We start from the raw sequence: 25,462 nt of genomic DNA, 5'->3' as shown, positions 1-25,462 counted from the left end.
GAAATGCTGTTTTTATGGCATGTTATCCAGCCATGTAGCTACGAAGAGTTAGAGCTATAACACCTCCCTGACCTACACTGTTCATGAAAAGCAATGCTCTGTGCTGCAGCATTTCATCCCTAATTGCCCCCTGAAATAGCTGCAAAATGTTTAAAATCAAGTGGCAATTGACAGTCTCTGCAGAAATCTAGTTCACTACTTCATCCTTAAAAGACTCTGAGATAATTTAACACAAGACATAGGAAAAAAGCTAAGTTTGTTTTCAGGCACTTAGGGTCAATTTGTTTCAGACCTCTTTGTCTTCTTCTGGATTCTTAACTATCTTAACTCTTCTTTCCTGCATATTTTCTCCTTTACACAGTCCAAAATTCTTCAGACAGCGATTGTCTCTTTTCTCATGTAAGGAATGTACCTACTGTGCCCTCAGTTCTCCAGCCCGTGGCCTCTAAACATAAAGACATAAAAATATTATTACTCAGGATAACAGAATAATGAAATGTCCTCAGAATCCTCATTAATTCCATGTGCCCCAGTGTGTGTCCTGTTTTTGTCCCCTCCTTTTGACCGATGACTGGGCATATGAAAGAAGATGCTTGATTCAGGGTTACCCTGCAGAGACTCGTTTGCTATTCTAACCAAGTTCTGGGAATAACAGCACATTTTTCGTCTTGGAGAAACAAGATACAATAATAAAGAATATAAATCAAATATTGTATTGTGTTCTCATCTTTGGTGAGCCTGAAACTATTTTTCCACACTAAAAGAAAATAAATAATTAATAAAGAAAGCTTTTTTGTAAAGGAACACAAGCTGAAAAACATCCTATAAAGTTACAAAGTAAAACGCAGTGTGTTTTTATAGTGGCCTATGAAATGCTTATAAATATTGTTTATTTTCAGTACCATGGACCTCTGAACATGCAATAGATGACAATTAAGTATCTGATTCATTTTATAGATATTTTTCTCTACAGAACCTGGTTGCATATTTATTGAAGCATGCCACATGCCAATTCTTCTCTGTTTGTCATATGAGATGCCAAATGCCATCTCAGCTGGAAAAAAGTGTCCTACAAAGACTAGATTGTATAACTCAAAAGAAAAAGGGATTGTAATGCCAGTGTGTTCACTGTTTTTGAAAGGAAAAGCATCATGTTTTAAAGCATTCAATATATGCAGGAAGCATTCTTCAGGATGCCTCTCCTGGTGTTTTTCTTCTCTTACTGCACTGCAGACAACCCCTTTTGTTATTTCCCTTTTTTTCCATATCCTAAGTGTAGTTTTCCCACTCTAGATACATTTCAGCACAATGGGAAAAATGTTTTGTCCTGTGCAGTGTGTAGTAATTTCCTCTGAAATGCCCTCTCCCTGGAGAAAAAGAGCCTGTGTGTCTGGCAGCACAAAGTCCCATTTTCCAGTGGTCATGCACAGCTCACAGGGTGCTGCTTGGTTCAGAGACCATTCACCCAGGAGGAAAACTGGTGTTATCATGGGAAGGTAGCCTACAGGTTGTCTCAAGGAGGACAGAGGAGCCCTCATGTCCCACCCCAGCCAGAGGGAAACCTGCAAGTTAGGATGTTATAACGCCCTGGTTACACAGCTCTGGTTCAACTGCTGGTCTCTGCATGAGACAGTGTATAAATACACACATAAATTAGAAATCCTTACTGGTATGACTCTGATTTCCAGGGAGGCTGAGCCCAAAACCAGCCCAAACAATCAGACATTTTAGCCCTTGTCTTTAAGAGCATTTAAAAGCCTAACTCTGGAGCTGGTGTGCTTCATCTTTTGATAGATTCAGTACCTACTCATTGAGCAACCTTAGATGGGTTCAGATGGGTTAGCTTATTTATCTGATCTCCCACAAAGCAAGAGCAGAACCATTCTGCAGGGTTTTACAGCACATTATATGAACATTTACATAAAAGATTTTAACCACTATACAAAATTCAGAGAAATGGGTTCTCCTCTCCTAAACCTCAGTTTTTGGCTTCCTGTATCTATGTATTTGGCATAGGCTGCAAGGAAAAGAGGTTTGCTTTGCATGATGCATTTCTGACATATTTTGTTAATAGGTTCTTAACAGGGAATTCTGTGGAATTCCCTAATTTCCTGGTTTTATTTGTTGTTTACTGCATGACAGAGGCACGTGGAGTAAAGGGATTCAGCTGCAATCTTTATATCTGCCTGCTCTTCACCTGGGCTGTTCTGGAGCGCTGGGGCTCAGCCTTGGCCAAACTTTTACTTGGAGGGTGGGAGTGACCCTTAAGGTAAAGTGGCATACTAATTGAAATACAAATAGTGTTACAAAGTAATAAGTAATTGCAAACTCAGATGAAATGTGTAGATGGTACCAGATTTATCAAAATACCCAAGGAGATGTAGCCCTTACATTAACCACAAAAATGAGTATCAAGTGGGGTGCCATGAGATTGCTAATGAATTGTCTTTTGGAGGACTTGGTGGCTTTCTCAGGATATCTCCTCAAAGCTGATCTGGGTCTTAAGGCCCTCAGTGTGGCTCTGACCCCCCTCACACAAGTTCCAGTTGGCCACTGAGCTGTGTGAGCTGGAAGCCCTCCAGTCACCACAAGCACAGGACAGGGCTCTGGGGCTTGAACAACTAAAAAGGGCAGAGGGCTCCTTTTCAGGTGGTGATTAATCCTACTGGAGCAAACAATTACACTGCAGCAGAAATGAGTAAAGGGATCACTGGAGGGTGGTTTTCACTGTGAGTTTCACTGCTCAAGCTGGCAAGGTGTAGGACAGAGGTGCAGCCTTGAAGGGTGGGTGAGCCCTGCATTGATCCAAAACTGCAAGCACTGTAGTTACAGCCAGATACACAAGAGCTGTGCTAGCGCAACATCACAGTTCCAGTAAAATTCACAGCATCCAACTGAGTTTGGACCAAGGGAGATGCCAGAACAAGGGAGCCATCAGTAAGGCTCCCACCTTCAACTATAGCTAAGATGCAGCTTCCTCCTCCACGACCTGTGCAGTAGCTCTGCATCTGTGCTATCTTGCTATTTGGCAGGAGCTCTTAGGAAAAAATAGAACATAAAAAAACCCTCCAGCAACACAGAACAACATACTTTTTGGCAGATCCTTCTCAACCAGACATGTCTAGGTCTGCAGGCAGTTGGTCCTCTGTGACCAGTGGACATTTCGGAGAGTTGGAGCATGCACCTGGAGCAGCCCCAGCCCACTTGCTGCATTAGCAGAGATTCAATCCGTCATCACTTGGAAATAACAACAATGGAGAAGTGGTTGGAAACACAGGTGCAGAGTGAGGCATGACAGGAAGTTCCACTGAAGTCATAAATCTGGGGGGCAAAAGCAGATGCTCACCCCATCCCCAAAACTGATTTTCCCTAATGTGAATCAGGCCAGGCTTCAGTTGCCCACAGACAGGGTACATGGTGGGAGCTGCCTGGCACACTGAAAAAGATGACAGGAAAAAGTAGTGTGAAGATGCAATTTTCCAGGAAACCTCATGGGTTTCTAAATTCTCCTCTCAAATACCATTCCTTTGTCTCTGCTTCTTCTGCACTCCCTCTTTCCACCTCTTTATTGGCAGGAGGCACTAAAGTGGGAACAGCAGAAGGAGTTGGTGGAAGAGCTGCAGCCTGACCTCTCCTTCAGGAAGGTGTCCCACCAAAATGATGTTTCATCAACTGCTCTGCTTTCCTCTTTTCATAAATTTGAAGGCGTGAACAAAGACCCTTCCCCACCTTTTTCAGCAGGAAAAAGAAAGTATGGGAAAGGAAAACAAGCTGAACACTGCACATGTAATTTGAAATTTAATTTGTACTGTTTAGAGGATTTGGGGGATTTGAAGGCCACCATTCTCTGCATCTCTGCATGCATTGGGATCACAGCCACACAACAGGGCAGCCCTCCTGCTCAGGGCACAGTGTCACAGCTGCATCAACTGCACATGTCAGTGTACCTGCAAGGGTGTCTGCAAACCTATGAGAGTTGTTGGCAATGGTTCCAGGGTCTCTGCAGCTGGCAGGCTGGTGGGCTACCATTAGCCAGGATTGTTGTGCATGCATTGCTAATCTCATCTAAGTCTCATCTGCCCCTCTCCAAGCAAATGTGGCAGCCTATGCAAGAGAAAGTGGTGGAGGGTGCATTGAAACATGCCTTAATTTTCTGGTTTCTTGGCTCATTGGTCTGGCTGGAGTATTCAGATTTTGGCCACAAAATTCGGGCCTTGCCCTGTGCAGATTTGAGATGTGAAAAATGTGCACACCTATATTTTAGAGTTCAAAAGTGCTTCTGCATACCCTGAGCCAAACACAACCTGAGAGCCTGGTCACCCAAGAAGAATCAGAAAGATACTGAAGCCTGAATAAAAGGAAACTAGACCTGTCTGGGTTTCCTGCAAGGGAATGCAATGCAATTCCAGTACATTAGCTCTAATCCCATCTACAAGGCAAAGTTACACACTAAGGAGAGCCAAGAAAATGCTCTCAGCAACAGCGATGTGAGTCTGAAGTTTAGGATTTACTTTCTTCTGACAACTCAGATTACTCAGTATATCAATTAATGTCCCTGTGCTCCAATGATGACTCTTTTAACTGTGTTACCGTGTTTATGGGAACAAAGTACATTTTGTTGCATGTTCATATGTATGAAATATTTCACATGCTGGGCCTAAAAGTTAGACCAAGCACAGTATCAAGCACCAAAGAGCTATAGTCTCTCAGTAATTTATGTTATACAGAAAGAATAAAACCATGCTTTGAAGACAGCTTGGTAGACTATGAAAGGCATATCAAAGGAAAGACAGCATTCAGGACTTCTGGCCCCTATCACTGAGGAGTTATTCTCTCATACATTCTAACACTAGTATTTTCTATATAATTAGACATGTGCCACATAGCTACTTATCTCCACATCAGACAGGCACAACACAGCCACTAATTCAGAAAGCATAACATTTTATCATGTAAATGTGAGCCAAAGAAATAAGCTTAACTTCTGATTAGGTCTCAGATTCCAAAATAAAAATCCATCTTGAGTCTTTTCAGCTAGGAGAAAAAAAATTAACACAGTTTGGACAAAGTTAAAGTTCAGTGTAACCTTTCCTAAGAAAAGCTGAAAGCCACTAGAACAGCATTGCATACAGCCTTGTACCCTTGCAGACGTTCTTCCAAAGAGCCTGGTTTACTGTGCCCAAAACAGCACTGAAGTCCAGTGAAAATAAAGTAACAACCCATGTGAGACACCATCAGTCACTGACTCCAGAGGATTCACGTAGCCCATAGAGATTACACTAAAAACTGCTGCAACTGAGAAAACAAGGTCATGTTTCAAGAGTGTTTGACTGGAATAGCTGATCAGACACTGGCTTTGGCCTTTCCCCCAGGAACTGCAGCAGATTTTTTTTTGTTTTTTGCTTATGTAAAGCAATATGCTGAAATAGGATCTGTGTTCAAAGAGAGTAACGTGTTGCCAGAAGATGAACAAACATCTCTGATCGCCAAGGAGCTGCTGCAGCAATGCAGTGTAGGTAGTGAGGAGTTGGATATGTCCAATGCAGTACTCCTGTGTGCTGACTTTGCTGATTTATAAAAAGTGATAATATTATGAGCAGCATCAGCAGGAAATCAAGCAATTGAAGATTAATTTTTAACAATGGGAAAATCTCTGATCCCATCAATTTTTACTTTGGAACAAATTAAGAGAACTAATTGCCTTTCTTTGCAGAGCAATAAGTAAGATAAATAATTCCACTGGGATACACACTCTGGACATAAAAAGCTGCCTAAACTATTCCTGATTCCTGTTTGTAATGATGAACCAGATTTAAGCAGCCCATATCTAGGGCTCAAAAAAGGCAAAACTAATCATACGTGAGTCAGTTACTTCAGCAAATGTAATAGCAAATGAGGGTTGTGATTTTCAAACCAGACTGTGAACTGGATGCTGGTTTACCAATGAGAACCAGAAGGATTTGGGTGAAAAGGATCATGTGATAAGAGAGATGAAGATTAGCATTTTAACCTCTGTGTATTATCTCACTGACCTAAGGATCACCCTTTTAAAACAGGGTAAATGGTGTTATGTGGCTCATATTACACCAAAGTAATCTTCCTGAAAAAGTTGTTTTCTTTCTCATCCCCACTTGAGCCCTAGAGAGGTTCCAACACACACAAGGTGTGCTGAGGGTCACTTACCTACTGTGCAGAAGAGGCAGCAAAAGAAAGCACTCTGTTCTTTCTATGTGTTTTTTTTTAATATTTCATAGGCATAAATAAACGACAAAAGATTGTGAGATGTCCAGATGTACATTTTTGTGCGGTGCAACAGAGATTTAGTCAGATATAAACAGTCCCGAGTCTTTACTTTCCAGGTTACCCCATTCCTTCCAAAGGACTTCAGTCCCTTAACTATTCAAAATATGCTAGGATAAAACAGAGTTTACCCCTCATTCATATTCTTTAAACTGAGGATGAATGTCAGGGTGTAGTTTTAAAACCCAGATAGAGCTGAACTATACCTACACCATTACCAAAAAGAGTGAGCTCACTCTTTACCCAATGCCCTGCTCCAAGCTCCCGCTCTTTCCTCTCAGCCTCCACGGCCATACAGACAGGAAGATATGCACTGAAATACCTGAATACTGACCCATCCCACCCCCAAAATCTAAAAAAAGAATCACCTGAAGCTGATCTTAAGGCATTGTCCTTTATTTGTCTCTGGGTCACCCCTGCAGCCTGGGAGCCCTCTGTTGATCCTGTGACAGCAGGCACACAGTGCCATGGGACCAGCGCTCCCAGAGACCAGGGCAGAGAACACACAGGAGGTGAAGATGAATGAGAATATTTATCAGACTCAGAGAGCTAAGAAAAAGAAAGAATGAGATATCAAGGTGTAAATTGAGAGTTGTGCAGGAGACAGCGAGAACAGGTGAGGACAGGAACACAAAATAAAGGGAAATAATCTGCCCTGGCGACAGAGAGCTATGCACTGCAAGCACAGAAATACAATTTGCTGTGTGCACAAGAAGCAGAAATTGAGAAAAGCAGTCAGCATAGCTCCTCACAACTGAAGAAGTGAGGAGCCAGAAAAAGCCATTTACAGCAGATACAATTTACTATTTAATAAAAGTAAAGTACTAAATATTGAGCAATGCAGTCTACACCTGTTAAATTTATTTATAGGCAGAGAATTATATTCTCTGTGCTTCCTAAAAAGAATACACTGAAACATAGTAAGCAAGGCTTAGTGCTCAAATTTTTAGTTTTGTCCAGAAGAAAAGATGCTCCTGGATATTTTGCTAATTAAGATTATGGCCTGACTGAGCCAATAAGATTAAAGTCAACAGGATTTTTGCCATTGAATACTCCTCATTGCTTGCTTTTCCTTTTGAAGACTGATGGCCAACAAAACCTTTTTAAGAAATATGGGAATATAAATAAAGTGATGCTGAAAGGAGAGGTTCTACTTCCAGGTTGATTGACTTTATGAAGGATAATATAATTTGTATTATTAAGAGATAATAAAGATACTGCCACTTGGACTAAATTCTTTCGCCTTTTCCCTTACTTCAAGTTCACCGTTTGGGACAAGTAACATCATAGCTAAGAAAAAAGTTCTCCTACTCAACACACTCAAGAGTGAAAGATGCTGCCAGATCATACCTCCTGTGGAAAACAGAGGTAGCAGAGCAGTTGTAGAAGGGCTGAAAAAAAAAATCAATAAAAGGTCTCTGCTAGGCCTTGGAAGAAAGATTTTTTGTGAGTTTATTTCCCCCATGAACAGACTCATTTGTACTACGTGTGTGATTCTGTGATGAAGGGGCACGTACTGTATGTTCAATAACCTTTAAATCTGGTAGAGAATTGACTATGCCCTTGTCACACTAAGTCTTTGTTTCCTGAAAAAAACATTCATCATTTTTTAAGATGTCACAAGGCCTCCTTATCTTGCATTTTATTAATGCAATCACTTATTCCCAAATCAGAATATATTATTTCATTCCTTTTTGGGTTTTTTTCTCCCTCTGGCTACATCAAAAAAGTGCATTAATAGCAATATAAGTGTAGTCTGTAGGATTCCAAGCAGGAACATAGAAAATCATAATGGATTAGAAACTTACACCTAAATGCTTGCTTTTCACTCTGACACTCAAGGACCCAGGTTATTTAATGAGGTATTTTGCATAACTGAAGAGAGGAAGTAATTGCTCTAAAAATGGATACAAAAGATCCACATGGATCAGGTGGATAAAACAAGAAGTAACTTATTGAGAAAACATCTAAGAAAAATCACAAATTAGGAATTATCAAATTCTACAGGTTCTGTGGGTTAGCTCTGCACAGGAAGCAGACTAAAAGGAGTCAGGCAAATTTGGACAAATGAAAAAGAAATTTAACCTGAAACCAACTTTAAGGAAAGTCAAGTGCCACAGAAAGGCACATATACATCTAAACATTATTCTATCTACATGTTTAAGATAGATTTTGATACTTGTTCAATAATATTTTTAAAGAATGAACTAAGAAATTGCTCTCTAGCTACAGCCACTTTTTATCAGTCATATGTTGCTTAATTTGCAGATCTTCCAAAAATAAGAAAAATATTATTAAAAGCTGAAATAAAATATTTTTGAATTATATTTCAATAAGCTAAGAAAAGATACCCAGGGCCAAATTAATCTCTGTTGCCATCACACTGACCACAACAGAATCGCATTTGGAAACTTCTGCTTTAGCCTTGCCAGATATGTATCCACATCTTGCAAAACTCGGAACTAATCCAACAAGCCACATTTCTGGTACTATTCACTATCCTGAAAGTTCATTTGCTGTCACAGCCACTCAGAAGGAAACTTTGCTTTTCAGTTCTGTCGCTGCATAGGTGTGAACTGCCAGTTATCAGAAAAGCAACAGAGCTGGAGCAGGGTCTGGAGCACAGGTCCTGTGAGGAGCAGCTGACAGAGCTGGGAGTGTTTAGCCTGGAGAAGAGGAGGCTCAAGGGGGACCTGATCACTGTCTGCAACTCCCTGACAGGAGGGTGTAGCCAGGTGGAGGTTGACCTCTTCCCCCAGGGAACAAGTGACAGGACAAAGGGAAATGGCCCTGAGTGGCACCAGGGGAGGTTTAGATTGGACATTAGGAAAAGTTTCTCCACAGAAAGAGTTGCCAAACACTGGAACAGACTGCCTACAGAAGTGGTTGAGTCACCATCCCTGAAGATATTTAAAAGACATGCAGATATGGCACTTAGGGACAGGATTTAGTGGTGGGTTTGGCAGTGCTGGATTAATGGTTGGAGTCGGTCTTAGAGGTTTTTTCCAGCCTTAACAATTCTGTGAGTCTTACACATGAGGACCTTGTCTCTCTGCTTCACTAATGAGTGAAAATGTGAAACAGGATCTCTAAGAGCCCTGACTCTGTTATAAAACTGCCCTTGAGTCAGACCAATGGTCCATTTAGTCCACTATTACATACCTGGCAGTAGCAAATGAGATACATGGCCTCATGAGAATGGTACTTCCTGCTGTCCATTCTCCTATCCTTTCCCAGTATCCAGAACCAGGGATGTTAGTGAGTACATTTCTCCTTGGTTTCTTCCAGATTCCCTTTATGCCTTTGTCACATCCTTTTGAACCTACCCCCATCATCCCCTGTTACAATAGGCTCCCAAAGTGTTTTCCTAAATCTGTCTCCAAATTAGCTTCCTCCAGTGCCACCTACTTCTTGTGTTGTGGGAGTTGTGAGAACAGCAATCCTCCATTTAATATATCCACCACCTTCTGTGTTTCTTAAACTTAGTTGTAAATCTCCTTAGCCACCTCCCCATGGTCTGGACAGTCACAGTGTTTGCTGGGCCCTCACACAGGTATGGATCTATCCAGTTGTCCAAGAGTGTCTGCCTCTGAATTAAGCAAGTGAACTTCTTCATTTATGTCAAAAAGAAATAGGCAAGAACTGCCTAATTCAGTAAATATATCTTCAGGATGAAACCCAGATAGAAAGGTTTGAAAGGCAAATATTCAAGATTCCAATTAGTCTTTGAAGTACTTTTTCTACTAGCATATGAAGGAATTCATCACTCATATTTAGGGACTCATACTAAAGCTACCAGTACTGCTCTTAGGCACAGACAAGATGGATTTAGCTAAAATAGGTTAAAGCACATCCCATAGAAACTCTGTGAAACCTGTGACCTACCAGCAGTGGTAGATTAGAATGCCTACCTGGAGCTGAATTATGCTATCAAAGAAGATGAAGCCCAAACAACAGCCTGGGAACAATCAAACTACACTAAAGATCTCTGTCATCACCTTGTCATATTAGGCCTTTGCAGCTGGGTCTAACAAAGCACTCAGACCAGTCAGGCTCTGCTAGGTAAAGTAATCACAGTAAAATGAAATATATAACAGTCCTCTAACTGCAATTACTATTTAGAAATTGTCAGTGAGATTCATATGTACATTACAGGGACTGCCAAGGAATGAAATCCACAGTAATTCTAAAACACATCACAAAGTTCTGTCAGGCTCTGTGGTAAGCAAAAATCTAGTTTATCATATAGACAAGCCTAAATAACATTCTCCACATCACCTAGTTTATCTAGCATGAAATACTATTTTGTAAAACAAAGGGAAAACCAGCTGATATTTTTTCTCCTTCCAGTTGCCCTGCAAAGCCAAGCATCTAAACAAATTGCACTCACATTTCAGAAGTCACCGGCCTTCCAGGCTGAGCTCTCATCTGCCAGATTTTAGCCTGAAAGATAATGGGGGATGGGGGAAAAGTTACCAAGTGTAAATTCCACTGGGGATTATAACAGAAGCACTGAGAGCACAAAAACGTAAATGTAACTCTGTCACCTTGGGTGCCCCTGGTTCAAGATCAGGTGCTGCTGAGATGTGTCATTTCCAGCTATTCCTTGTGTTACTTGCACTCAGTGTAAACTGTTCCTGAGGACTCGGGGCCTCATTCCTGCAAGTTGATTCTTGTGAGCCTGCACAAAATCCTATTATCTTCAACAGGGCTTTGCGTGGGTGTAAGGGTTTGCCTGAACAGATCAGTTTGCAAAATCGAAACCTAAGAGACTGCACTTAAGTGCATTTTCATCTCTCTCTCCTCCCTGCAGCTGGACTTTAGTTATATCTCCTCCTAAGACATCCCTCCTCTCCAACTCAGTCAGTCAAGGCTCATATCCCAAGTTTCTCTGCACTGAAGTCCAGACATTCTTGCACTTCATCTTTTTACACTAAGGGCAATATACTTCATTCATCATTTTTTATTTTCCTCATTACCAGCCACCCCTTTACTCTCCATTAAAACAGACCAGCCGAGAGTCAGCCTCAGCTCATGATAACCTTCACTCACAAAGACAGGTCAGAATCATAAGGTGATATTTTCTTGAACTAGAGGAGATTCATGATAACAGATTCTCCAGGCCAGAACTTGACTCTTTGGAGACATATATTAATGGTTAAATTCTATTCCAGAATAAACTTCTTTTGGAGTTCTTTTTGAACTTAAAAAATACTTCTTTGTACTAAATCCTACAAAATGTGTTTCTAAAGAAAAGCTATTTGATTTTCTGTAATTTTCAGTCTGATATATTAGACTTCATTTGAATATTTTATTCCAAGACCAAACTTGAAAAACTACTGGGGATTCTACTGAGTCTCCATGGTTTCTGAGCCTCATTTTCACTTCATTTGTTGTTGATTGCGATGGTAAGATTCAGGCTGGTTTGTTCTGATTCAAAAGACCTGTTGCTGAAAACTATTCATTATGCAGAAATTTATGTTTGTTTAATCTTTTGTAAGGACCAGTATTTTCTGAAACCTTACACTAGATGCAAGGTCTCCCTTTGTATCACAGAAGTCTGTACAGGGTGGAAAGCCTAAAATACTTCACAGTCATTGGGTTTTAAATGTGAGGAGAGCCTGTTTAATTTCTTCACATTTCCCTGTAAAAAAATAGATGCCTTTTTTGAGCTAAAATCTCTGTTGGTCAGTAGAAGTATTAGCACAGTTATTCTCAGCAATTACCACATCTGAAAGTCCTAACTACACAGAATACTTGCTTGCTGAAATGCAAGTCCCACGGATAACAGGCGGTTAAAGTTGGCTACTACAGTCCCCCTTCATAGTAAAAAATAACTTCAGCAGCAGATTTATTAATGAAACATGCCTTCGCACTTGTACTATAAGAATCGTATCACTTGGCCTCCCCATTTATTCTATAACAAGCCTTTCCCTGAAGTTTTCTAGAAGTGTACATGGTAAGAGGTATACTGATTAAGGTGAACTCCTACAGGACCTTTTCAACAAAACCAAACACCAAAACAACCCTTTTTGCTCACTTTTCCCGTCTACGATCCTACAACACCCAAGAATCATTGTAACTCCAGTAAACCCTTTGTGCTGGTTTTGGCTGGGGCAGAGTTAGTTTTCTTCACATTGGCTGATATGTGGCTGTGTTTTAGCTTTGTGCTGAACACAGTGACGGTAACACAGAGATGTTTTAGTTACTGCTGAGCAGAGCTTACACACAGCCAAAGCCTTTTCTGCTTCTCAGACTGCCACGCTGGCAGGGAAGCTGGGGGTGCTTGGGACAGTGGGAGGAGGGACAGCTGGGAAAGGCAACCCCAACTGACCAAAGGCATATTCCAGACCGTGTGACATCACCTTCAGGGTATAAAGTGGAGGGAAGAAAAGGGAAGGGGGCATGTTTCCCATGATGACATTTGTCTTCCCAAGTGACATTTAGATGTGATGGGCACTGCTCTCCTGGAGATGGCTGAACTCCTGCCTGCCCAGGAGAAGTGATGAATTAACTCCTTGTTTTGCTTGCATTTGTGGCTTCTCTTTTCCCTATTAAACTGTCTTAATCTCAAGCCTTGAGTCTTCCAGCTTTTACCCTTCCAATTCTCTCCCAGTCCCACTGGTGGGGGTGTGAGCGAGTGGCTGCCTGGGGCTTGGCTGCTGGCTGCAGTTAAACCATGACAATCATGTATCACTCCCCAAACAGAGATACTTTGTGACCCTACAAACAAACCAGACCACAAGTTACCCAAAGAGAGGCCCCACCTGGGGCATCCCAACTCCCTTCTCTCAATTTGCTGTGCCCAGGAAATTGGTCCACATGCACCTACCACAAAAAAGGAGGTTTTTTTTACCATTCCTTGGTTCTGTGTAATCCTGCACCCCAAAGAAAGGTGTTATGCATCATAACTTCTGAGACACATAAGAGATTTAACAAAGTCAGGGGCAGTGGCACTTTCAGATGGACAGGATTTAGAGTTCAGAGTAGGATGGGCACTCTCAGCTTTTGATAAATGCTGAAGGGATAGTACCTGCACACTCTACATGCAGGGTAAATTCATCCCTTCATCCCTTCATGTATATTCAAACCAATTTCTCTCCATCTTTCCACTTAACAATAAAACAAAAAAGATACTGAAGTGTATTACAGCTTAACAAGATTGACTAATTCTGATTTTTTCTGTCATTTAGTTAGTCAAAGTTGAACAAATTGTAACGCACACCTTGCCATTTTTCAGTGTTAATTCTTTTATTCTCTCTTCTTTTCCCAAAATAACACTAATTATATTGAAAGAAAATGTCAGTGTTTTTTTAATTACTTCTGGGCTAAGACCAGGTTTCTAAGTGGAAACAAATTTTCATGTCCAAGTTATAACCTCTGAAAAACAACTTATAATGAGAATGCTGACACAATTTTCAGTGTAGTGACATGAGTGGCGGCAATATAATGTAGTCCAAACCTGTGGGAAATAAAGTATTTTGTTCCAGGAGGATATGAATTTCCCAACTCAGAATAAAGTATACGTCTGATATTTACTGGACTCTAGCAAACATAACAGTTTTGCAAACATGCAAGTGCTTCAGGGAGTATAGGATTCAATCACAATTCAAAACCTCTTCATATCAGACACAATTGAGACAAAGAGATTCATAAGCCATGGGGGCTACCTTCTTTTCCTCCTCCAGAAAGTCAAGTGGGATTTACCCCAAGTGAATAATAGTAAGAGATAAAATAGGAGTTCAGCAAGAGATATACCTAGAAGAAGTGTTCAAATGTCTACAGAAAATAAAAAAATTTATAAAGCACCTAAAATTATGCACTGCATTGTAACCAGGCAGCATGGGAACCATAGAACACACTAAAATGATGAGAATGTGAGTTTATATGTCCTTTGTGAGACAGCAGATGTAGTTTCAATGTTTACATGAAGCAGAGCCTGAAATAAGCTATTATCATGTTATTCTTTATTAGTTGTTAAGCACTGATATTTTATTCAGGTCTTCACCAGAGAGCCCTTGTCCTATTGGATTTACAGTTGCAGGCCCTCTGCCATTTGTTCCAGCCAACTCTTAACTCCTCTCAAACTCCTAATGTCAAGATGTATAAAAAGATCTGCCAAAACAAACCCAATGCTTGCACAAAAAACTACATTGAAACAATCATACAAGGCTTGAAATAGAGAAAGAGTTAACTGCACTTTTACAAATTACTTACTGTGGGAAATAGAGAAAAAGGAAATGTTTAAGAGTGATGTGAATGGGAAGAGATGGATTAGTAAAACAATGGATTAGTCCTCTCTTGAGGACAGGAAAATTGGCACTGAGAGCTGTAGAGAACACTTGAGCTCTACCCAGGAAATAGGAAGGAATAGCTGTCAAAGCAAAGGGAGCAAGAGGATGGAAATCGAGTCTACAGCACAGGTAGATATTGTGCCTCCCAGGTAAAGAATGCAAACAGAAAATAGGAAAAACCTAATGACTCACATTTGTCACAGAGTTGTCCCTCTGCCTTTCTTTAATCTTGCCTTCAGCTGCACAGTCTCACCCTTGGGCTGACACAGGGACTCATGTGATGAGAGAGAAATCATCTTCCCAAAAGAAGACAACTTGTTTGTTCTCATTGGCTCATTTTCTATCAAATTAGCCACCTGAAGAGCAATGGAGAGAATATAAGACTGTATCTTGCGTACACCAGTGAGTCACTAAATCAATTTAGCCAGCTTCCCCCCTAAATGCAGCCCTAATGTGCACACAAAAGTTCTTCAGCCTTCCTCGGGGGCTCCATGATGTAAAAGCTTTTTTTTCTGACAGGGAGCTGCCTCACTCCCTCCATTGATAGATTCAGACTTGAATGCAAGCACAATTGAACTTCAGAAGACTTATTATGAAATCCTACTTCGTTCTCAGCCATTTGAGCAGGTACTGGTGTCTTTTTCACAGTTTCTAAAAATGTGGGAAATTATTAGCAAGATTCATCCTGGTATGCTGCTAGCCATACAGGTGTCACTGAGCATTTCATAAATATGAAAGGCTGTAGCCTCTAGGCACTAGTTACCAAGTCTCATCAACTTCACATCAGCACATTTTAAGCAGGAATGGCCAATAGGTAGCACAGCTGTTTATTTTTAAAATAATGCTGACATCTAGTGGCTGGCTCCACTCACAGAGGTCTGTGCAGGTCTGAAAGCTTCATGTGTCATTAGCCACCCTATGGAGGCAAGAGGCTCCAGCTGGAAATGTCACATCTATCCTAACTATTCAAATTGTGTACTATTCAAACAAAGAAAATGCACAGTTCTGCAGAGAACATAAGCTAAATTTAAAAAAAAATACAGGCAGAAAAAAAAATCCCCCCTCTTTTGTAGTTGGAAATTACCAAGCAAAAAAAAAAGAAATTAGAAGCCAGATGATTAAAAGATGATGTGGTAAAAAATTGCTGCCAGCTGAAGCTGAAGAAAAATGAAGAAGAGACCAGACTTTCCCAGAAATATCAGATGTCTGAAAATAGTGGGATTTGATGATCTGGAGCAAGGCATGTCAAACACTAACCCTACCGCAGCTCCTCCTCACTGTCAGCTAAGAGCACTGCTGCTGCTCCTCGGCTAGCCAGGGAGGAGACTTCCTGGGTTAAAGTGTCAGAAGCGACCCATATATAAAGAGAACACATGCAGAATAAGCCAGACTTTGAGAAACCTCAAAGACAGCCTAGAGAAACCTGAAACATGGCCAGAGCAATGATTAACAGTGTCTTGTCCTGTCTTACTTGTACAGTGACCTTTCTGTTGAGAGACCTAGAGGCTGCAAATGAAATAAAATTATACAAGGTTGAACCTCTTTCTTATGAAGTCTTGCAAAGAAAAACTGTACATATCTCATTTTGTCCCCATACAGAAGCTCTGCTCACTTTAACTGCCAGAAAACTGTACAAGTCTTATAGATACAACTCATACAAATGATGCCCACTGCTCATACACCTCTCCCTCACTGCATTTGCCTTCTGATGTATCAGAAAGCAAGGACAGACCTCTTGCTTATGCAGCACATTTAGATTTTCCACAATAACTGAAACATCTGGTCCTTGAAGAAAAGACTGGAATATCTGTATATTCACGTGCCAACTAAACTGTGATGCAGTTCCCTCTCTTCATAGTTATGCAAAGCACATCTGAGATTTTCACAAAATATTGGTTGTTAAGAAGAGCATAGGACGATTCTGCCTCTCTCCTGGTGCAGGAGTAAAACAGACAACCCAGAGATGAGCAAGCCAGCCTTTCTTATGCCCCAGTTGCAATTGTGCCATTTTCTCATGAAAGGTGGTGCATGTTCATCTGCAAACAACTTACTGGAGTAAGAAATGAACACCCATCTGGACTACTGTACCCAGCTCTGAGGTGCGCAACATAAGGTCTTGGATCTGTTAAGAGTCCAAAGGAGGGACGTGAAGATCAAGAGAGATAGAGCACCTCTCCTTTGAAGAGAGAGCTGGGGTGGTTCAGGCTGAAGTAAAGAAGGTATATGGAGACACTATAGCACTTTACAGTACCTAAAAGGACTACAAGAGAGCTGGAGAGGGTCTTTTTACAAGGGCATGTAGTGACAGAACAAGGGTAAATGGTTTTAAACTGTAAGACGGCAGGTTCAGATTAGGTATTAGGAATAATCTCTTTACTCTGTGGGTGGTAAGACACTGGAACAGGTTTGTCCAGAGAAGCTGTGGATTCCCCATACCTGGAAGTGTTCAAGGCCAGACTGCACAGGGCTCTGAGCAGCCTGGTCTAGTGGAAGGTGTCCATGGCAGGGGAGTTGGAATTAGGTGACCTTTAAGGTTCCTTCCAACCCAAATCATTCTGTGATTCTATGAAATACACTTCACATACCTCTTGCGTTACTTTTTTCCCATCGTGGTCCAAAAAGACTGTTGCTGTACTTTGCAACAGTACCTGGTTTTCTTTCAGATCAGACTTTGCTGGAAGAAGGCTAGTGTCTACGTCTTCCAGGTGCCAGGGAGAGCTGGAGAGAACAGGTAGCAAAGCAGAAAGCAGGATCTCACAGGCGCCCTTGCTCCTGCTATCCCAGGAAGTATGCAGACTGGCACTGAAAAGCTGACAGGGATGAAAATTCAGGGAGAATCACAAGAAGTAGGACCGTACTAAGGTTACTGATCATTCAGGAAAACCAGCACATAGTGAATTCACACTTCATGGCACAAAAAATACACTGTATTTCAGTATTCAATATTTCAGGACCAGAAAAACAAATATGAATTGAGCCCATCTCATCGGATGACAAACCAAGAAGCAATGTAGCAATCCAGATGCAGCAATCCATCGAAATTGTAAATTTCATATATCTAAGAATAGTAAATGATTAGTGTTGCATGAAATAGCAAAGTCCTGAGGCAATAGAGGCACTATGTGATCCATGTGATCTGTGCTGTTTCTCATCTCATTGCTCTGGCAGCTTTCCTACAGGCTGAAACAGGATTCTTAGCAACAGTAGACACATTATTCTAAATGTCTTGAACAATGAACATTGTCTTAAGATATTGCATAACGAGACAAAAATATATCTGCAAAACTTTGGGCCATTAACTAATTGACACAGGAACAAATTCAAAGTATTTACTGAAGATTCATGTGTCAAGAAGTGGAAAAAAGGCCTCCCACAGATATTTCATTTCTGAGTGCTGCGAATGCCTCAGCACTACTGGCAGCCAACAGTACAGAGAACTCAACTAGCTTTACTCATAACTACTTGCCATCCTTACCCAATACTCCCTCTGAGGTGACTATGTTTTCCCAACAGAGTCCTCCACTGAATACAGAGGAGGCTGACTCTAAAAGATAAGAAAGTATTTGGAATGTTTAGAGACACTTTCCTACACAGTAATGCAGTATTACTACAAGCCATACACAAATAGCTGTCAGTTCTACAACAAATACTTGAAATGATATTTTCTACTCTACAACTCCACAGCCAAGAAATCCAAGTGCATGGAGTGACACCTAGGCATCACTAGTGATTTATCAAGTCACTGTTGAGTTGTTAATTAAAAGAATTTGATTAATGATTTAATTATGATCAAATGATATGTAATTGATGATTGACTATAGACAGTAATCAAATGTGATTAAGTGATCACTTGAGGGTAATTAATGGGTGATCTGACAAAGTCCTAGAAGATGACTTAGCAATTCAGACAGCTGTCAAACACTGTACTATTTAACACACTTTTAATAAATAAGTAGATATTGAAACAAATAAAGAGATGGATATTTACAAACATCACTAGCACACAATATACCTTTAGGCTGAAAATAAAATGCTCCTCACCTTACTGTAGAGATCAGACACAGGTAAAGAGTCTCTCAGCCCTGAGGAGTGACCTGGAGAGCTGTCCCTGCTGCCAGGGACGTCAGGGCCCGGCAGCGTGAGAGCAGCAGAGCTCAGTGGCTGGAGGCGGCCACAGGCACTCGGAGGGCAGGGTCAGGGACTTGCAGCCAAGCCCTGCCCTGGCGCTTGTGCACCTGCGTGGCTGTGGCAGCTTTAGCTTTGTCGGGTCCCAGCTCGGGCTGCTGCTGTTATGTCCTGACAAGACATGGCCCAGGAGCCTCGGTCCCTGAGGAGATGCGGCCTCGCATGGCTCTCGGTGGGATCAGCCCGGCCGGCTCGTGGGCGATGCCTGAGCCAAGGCACTGCTCAAGCCCATCACCAACCTCACCAGTACACATATCTGCCACATTAAGTATTGCTGCCAGCACAAAACTTGCATGTAGTATCCCCTTATACAGATGTTTGTCTGAATATTTGTCAGAGAAAATATAAGTTACTCAAAAGTCATTATTGAGGTTTATCCAGGAAAAATAAAAAAATCTCACTTCTCTGAACTGTTACATTCACTGCTGAAGATTTGCCAACAGGTTGTCATGCTCTTTTATATGAAGGTTTTCAATTCAGATCTTGCATACATTGAAGTGAAAAGCAGTGATATGAGTTATTTCATTACACTTCCCTACATTTTCCATACATCCTGCATTCAAAAGATCCGTAATGAAAAAAAAGATCTGTTTGGAAATAGAAAAGTATTCCCCTCCCTTGCATGAGGACTACCATCCTAAATGCTGTACTGATCAATGATGCCTATGAAAGTACAATGACTAAAGCAGAAACCAAATGCAAAATACATCTGAACATTATCTAAACTATACTATCAATTGCAGAATTAGAAATTTCTTGATTTAAGTGCTCATCTCAATCCTCCTGAAGACAAAAAAGAATGTTTAATTAATAATGCTAAATATCCATGCAAATTTTACTTTTGTGGAATACACAAAAAATTCTTAAAACAAGTCTGTTGTACCCTTCATTTGATACACCAGACCAATAACTACCAAGGCTTTGAGGTGATACTGACCTAAGGCAGATCAAACTCCTCGCCCAGAGGACTCAGCAGCCACTTTGACCCAAAATTTCCACACAAGAAGCTAACAGGTCTCTTCCTTCAACCAAGGACATGACCTCCACTTGTGAAAAGCTTCAAAGTCCTCACAAAGCTTCCTAGAAATTTACCTGTTTAGTTAAAATAATTGTTTCAAAGTGTCAAAACCACAAAGTCAGTTAAAAATTATATCTTGGTATAAATTCACTCAGCTCTAAGAATTTTGTATTGGTAAATGAAGTGTTAATCTATGAAGATTTCTTTGAATATTTCTTCAAATATTGCTATTAGGTTTTTCAATAACATTTAATAAAAAGGGTACATTTGATGAACTTGTGTTTGAACAGAAGCAGTTTCAAATTTAAGTGGAATGCTTTTTAGTGGTTTTGGGGTTAGTTTTTACCTTCAAAATGCAAACATACTGTTTCCAGATCATGTTCTAAAAGGTTCTGAAGAATAATTTCTTTATCTGCGCATTTTCCTCTCCTCACCTTCTCACATGGCATTACCACAAGCTTGCAGTTTAACAGACTCTCTTCAACAGTTACTCAGACTACAAAGCAGTCTCAGGCAGGTAACAATCTAGTAATCTAATAGAAAATGCATTCAAGCATGACCTCTGCAAGCTGATTTTCAAAATCCGAAACTGCAGTACATTAAAAATAAGGATTTTCATAGCTCCTTAAGGATCAAAAGGGAAAAAGTTCAATCTCCTGAAATAAAGTGCCACAAAATAAAAACACCAAGTCATAAACACATTTATAGGAGTGATAGAAATATCTAGATAACTTGTTTACAAAATTTTCCCCAAACCCCAAAATGTTTGTTCCCAAGCATTTTAACAGATAAGCCATAAATATTCTCCTGTTACAACTGATTGTTTGGATAGATGAAAGGCACATTACTATTAACAGAGTAATTGTTATGTTACTAGCTCTCCTCCTACTGAAAGGGGACTATACCACATAGGCTGACAAATCTCTGAAGAACAACAACAAAAAAAAAAAAAAAAAAAAAAAAGGGTTATATAGAAACAGGCCTGTGGCAAATTAATATTGTTCAAATGTTTCTTTGGACAGGAGGGCAGTCGTTTCATCATAAAAGATACTCCTGTACTATGGGTCACTTTAGGAACTTTTGAGGCAACCCACATACACGTTTTCTTTCCATTGACCAAACCATTGCAATTACAATCACCCTCACTCATGGCAAGGATATCCATCCATGTGACAGCTCTCAGCACTTTTTCCCCAGGAACTATCTCACTGGTATTCTCCAAGCTGTTCATGACCACTTCAGGGGGAAAAGCATTTGTCCACTACTTTCACTGCAGACAATAATCCAAGTACGAAGAAAATTACTTCCTTTGGGAAGTATGCATGTTGCCATGAGTAATTAAGTATACTTTATCACAGTACTAAAATTTATACATACACACATTAATTGACCTTTATTAGCAATAGCAGCTTTATCTGCCAATTATCACTAGGATACAATCTTTGAGATGCTCCTTGTCTTGTGATAGCATGAGTTCAGCCAGAGATACCTGTGTTCCAAGATGCAGATGGATGATTCCACTCAGAATACAGTAAACGAAATACAAAAGGAGCTGCAGATCTCAGTAAGGGATGTCAAATGTAATGCACAGGAAACAGCAAAGCTGTTTTACATTGATACAGCTAGCAAAAACCTTTAAAGGTTACATAAAATCAATGCCACAAACACACTGAAAAGTATTATTGCAATATACACTGCCTAGCTTTAATATCAAGCAGCCAGTTGTTAGGGTAATGACAACCTCAAATTTGCTCTTAATATACCATCATCCATCTCTGTCTCAGATCTGGGGTGTGAGGGTATTTTAGTGAACAGATAAACTGAGGTTTAAGATGAACGAAGATGAACTAAGCTTTGTTTTCAACAGTGTAAAAATCATCCTGACACATTGGGCTATTAGTGAAAGCATTAAGTATTTGATTTCTTAAGGTGTGAAACAGCTCTTTTAGATAACATGAGTGAACAGGGTTATGTAAAGTCTTACAATTTCTTTACTTCCAACAGTTTTCATCTCATTATTTCCTTCCCAAGTGAGTGCTGATAACTAACAGCAGTCTACTAGGCATGCTGACCAAGCAGACATGTTTTTCTTTTTTAGCCTTATCAAATACAGCTAGAGATTTCCTAGAACAGTTTGTTAACTGCACCAGCTTTCAGTTCTACAGCAAGCTCCTTTAAATTTAGGACTGAGAACCTGTCTCCTACTAACAGGTAACTTTTAAAAACCTGAGTCCTCAATACAACCTCAATCCCTACCTCATTTGACATCTGATCAATGATAATTACATGAAATCACTGAAACCAGAAAGGAAGTACAAAAAAAATCAGGCAGATCTTATAAAAAATTATTAAATTTTCGTTAAATCACGTGCGATAACAAAGGCACAGATGCCAGGCTCCTAGAGTACCCCCATGACTGGCAGCATGTCCATCTGCTCACATGACAGAATTAAGCTTCCCTGACAAACCATCGTTAAGCCAAGGACCATTTACTTCAGTTTCTCAGCAGATGTTTTCACACTTCTATGTAACTGCAAGCAGGGGACATACAGCCTTGATTCCACAGGACAACCAGTGCCTATTGGAATGCTCTTCCCTGCACAGCCACTGGAGCTACATAGATGAACCACATCAGCAAGGGGAAGGCAGTGATTAAGAGGACATGATGACCCTCCATCAACTCCTCACACCATTTCTTCTCTTTGAGCCAGAGTAACTTCTGTTTCTGTGGCTAAACTATGCAAAATTACTTGAAGAAAACTCTGTTAGGTTCAAGGCTACAGTCCACTAATTAATACACTCCCTACAGATCAGTTATTTCAAGTGTGCTAAAAATAAATAACCCTCCTGAAGAAACCTATGCAGACATAACTGACCAATGACAATAAATGCATGAGATTTTTCTACCGTATCTGTGACAACATTTACAGTCAAAGAGAAACTCCACTGAAAAAAGATAATCAGCCAATCTCATAACAGTAACAACTTACCAGGCACTTTCCCCCTAGCTGATACTTGAAAATGTGTTTGTTATCTGCTGCTTCTGTATTTACATGATAGTTGTTTTTCTTATCCTAGTGAAATATTTCTATCCCTCTGGGCTACACAGTTTCCTATCTGCAAACACAGACCAAATACAAGAAAATCAAGTTTTCAAATTTCCAAATTACAACAGCTGCAAGAAACAAACAGCAAGTACCGTAACGTTATAGTGCAGCTAAAATTCCATTAAAAAATAACACCATGTCAACAGAACTTTTTTTATTTCCAAGTGTTCAAACTGTTATTACACATATGCCATTTAACCATTTTTTATTTTAACATTAAGGTAATTACAGTTGAAGGGCTCTATTTCCAGTGGCCTCTTTGCATTGGACACCACCAGAACAAAACATGAAACATTCCACACAGCTAACAGTAAGACATTTGAATTACCAGAATTACAATCATCAACTTTTTTTTTGCTAACAGATCACATACGTACATAACCAGGGCCGTTTTCTTTAGAAGAAATACCAAAATTAGTACTGCATTTGTTTATTTTCAAAATGAACATCTCTACATACGAGCAACATGGTACATGACAGTTTGATTATCACACATACAGTACTTTGGCAGCTCTGTGATGTGTTTTTTCCCCTAAGCTCCACAGAAGGCTTAATTTATAAAACATATTGCTAATATGCCCTGCATAAACACCAAGAATCAAATGTTTCTTTCATCACCTAAATGGGAGAGGAAGCAGTGCTTTTATCTTGCATTAGACAGCTTCGTCATACATGCAATTTTCTTCCATGGACACTTCAACACATATCCTAGCTAACACTGTCTGCAAAAAATAATCTTTAGTCAAAAAAGATTTGAATTTTCTTCTCAAATTAAAAGAAGCTACAGATGATTACATGACAAATCACTAGCATTTATTTCAAAATAATACTAAATGTGTCACACTTTTATTGAGGTTACTTGCATATTACCATCTTACAAGCACATCAGTCACCTGATCAAGTCATCCAATTTTGAGTTCATTTGTGAAACTGACTTGTCTCTTTTGATACCTGTTAATAACTCATGGTTCGTGGTTAACAAATTCTAATTTCTTTGAATACCTCTACCATCAATTTCCACATGAACTCTAATCACTATATTAAACCTTTTTACTCAATCTCCCCAAATGAATGATTTTAATTTCCCACCTTCCTGAACACAATTGACCTTATTAGCACAGCAAACTAAGGACAATCTTCCCTCTAATATAACCGTGCACTTTGAAGTAACCACTTCAAAGTTCTGAGGTAAAATGCACAAAATCTGGTTGCAAATCTTCAGACTTAAAGGAACAAAATCACATTATATATATATATATATATATATATATATATATATATATTGCAATAAAAACCACCTAGAACCTGTCTATAGGGATCTGAAGCAACTTATTTTACTCATCTATGAAACTTTAGCAGCTATTTCGTATTTATTCAATTTGGTCCAAATAGCCCTACATGTTGTCAAGAGTCACTCAAAAAAGAATGCTGTGCCCAAAACCACATCTGCTACCACAAACATCTCTTCACCCTTTTATTTACCCGCTAACAGTTCTTAAAAACTTAAGATTTCTTCAGCTATACAAAGACAGACCTTAATTTTATTTGTAATATGTCAACAACGGGTAAGTTAAAAAGCAGGTGAAGATATGCAACATACTTAAAATAAGTAACATGCACTTAATTTGATGAAGTCTCTCTTCCTCAGCCTTTAATACCTATTTGCATTGAATTATGAACTCTGCAGCACATAAACAGACAGCATATGGCACTTACAATCATGTCTGCAATATAAACAACTATATCAAAATGTTCTGTAACTAAACAAACAGTAAATCTTATTTATCTATACAAAATTTAGAGACTATATTATCATCAAATGGGAAAATTACACAAACTAATTAAGTTGGACATTCACCAGTTTTGAAATGTCCTTTTTCATGAAGTTGTTTTATCTTCTTGCTTTGCTTTATTATGTCAGAAAATGAACTCCTCCAATTCTGCTTCCATTTCTTCACTGTAGTTTTATTGTGCCAGCAAACTTTGATCTTGCACCATTAACTTCCACCCTGGTGTGCCCCTCACATCTCCAAGTTCTCCATCACATTCTCCCTTCCATTGTTTGTGACTCCGTGTCACCCAGAAGCCCTTCCTCTAGGGCAGCATCTTGTGTAACAGAGTTTCCATGGCGCAGAGGTTTTTCTGACCAGGGTACCAGGGTTGACCAGCCAAGCTCGCTGGGTCATGGTCCACCGTGTACCGAGTTAAGCTCCCCATGCGCACTAACTGCCTCTGCACCAAGATAAACCAGCTGTGCACACGTGAGCCACAGGAAGCATCCCGAGCTTCAGCGTGTGTGAGGCACAAAGACAACAGACAGACATTTGGGCTGCAGCAGTTTTAACCCTGTTTGATTGTTAAATCTGTGTTGCAGTCTAATTTAAGTATCATTGTTTATGCAATACAAATGAACAAAAACCCTACAGACAGGTAAACCACTCCTTTTCCATAGAATAACTGGTTACTATGTGTTCCAGAATGAATTTAATGGAAACCTTGAAGAGTGTTCTAACTAATAATCACATTTGGAACCTTTAAATACTGTCTTACTCTGAGGT

At 39.9% G+C, this 25,462-nt stretch overlaps 1 long non-coding RNA gene across 1 annotated transcript; it reads left to right on the top strand.

Annotated features, from left to right (window-relative positions):
* Positions 1-2,121: 2,121 nt before the first annotated feature.
* On the top strand, positions 2,122-3,716 carry LOC137464970 (uncharacterized). The gene is made up of 2 exons (XR_010994512.1): positions 2,122-2,269; positions 3,576-3,716. It is a non-coding gene; the product is annotated as an uncharacterized lncRNA (long non-coding RNA).
* Positions 3,717-25,462: the final 21,746 nt, after the last annotated feature.

This window comes from Anomalospiza imberbis, chromosome Z, assembly GCF_031753505.1.
Source record: "Anomalospiza imberbis isolate Cuckoo-Finch-1a 21T00152 chromosome Z, ASM3175350v1, whole genome shotgun sequence".
Classification (NCBI taxonomy): domain Eukaryota; kingdom Metazoa; phylum Chordata; class Aves; order Passeriformes; family Viduidae; genus Anomalospiza; species Anomalospiza imberbis.
The sequence above is the reverse complement of the archived record's forward strand: the minus strand, read 5'-3'. Positions and strand labels throughout refer to the sequence as shown.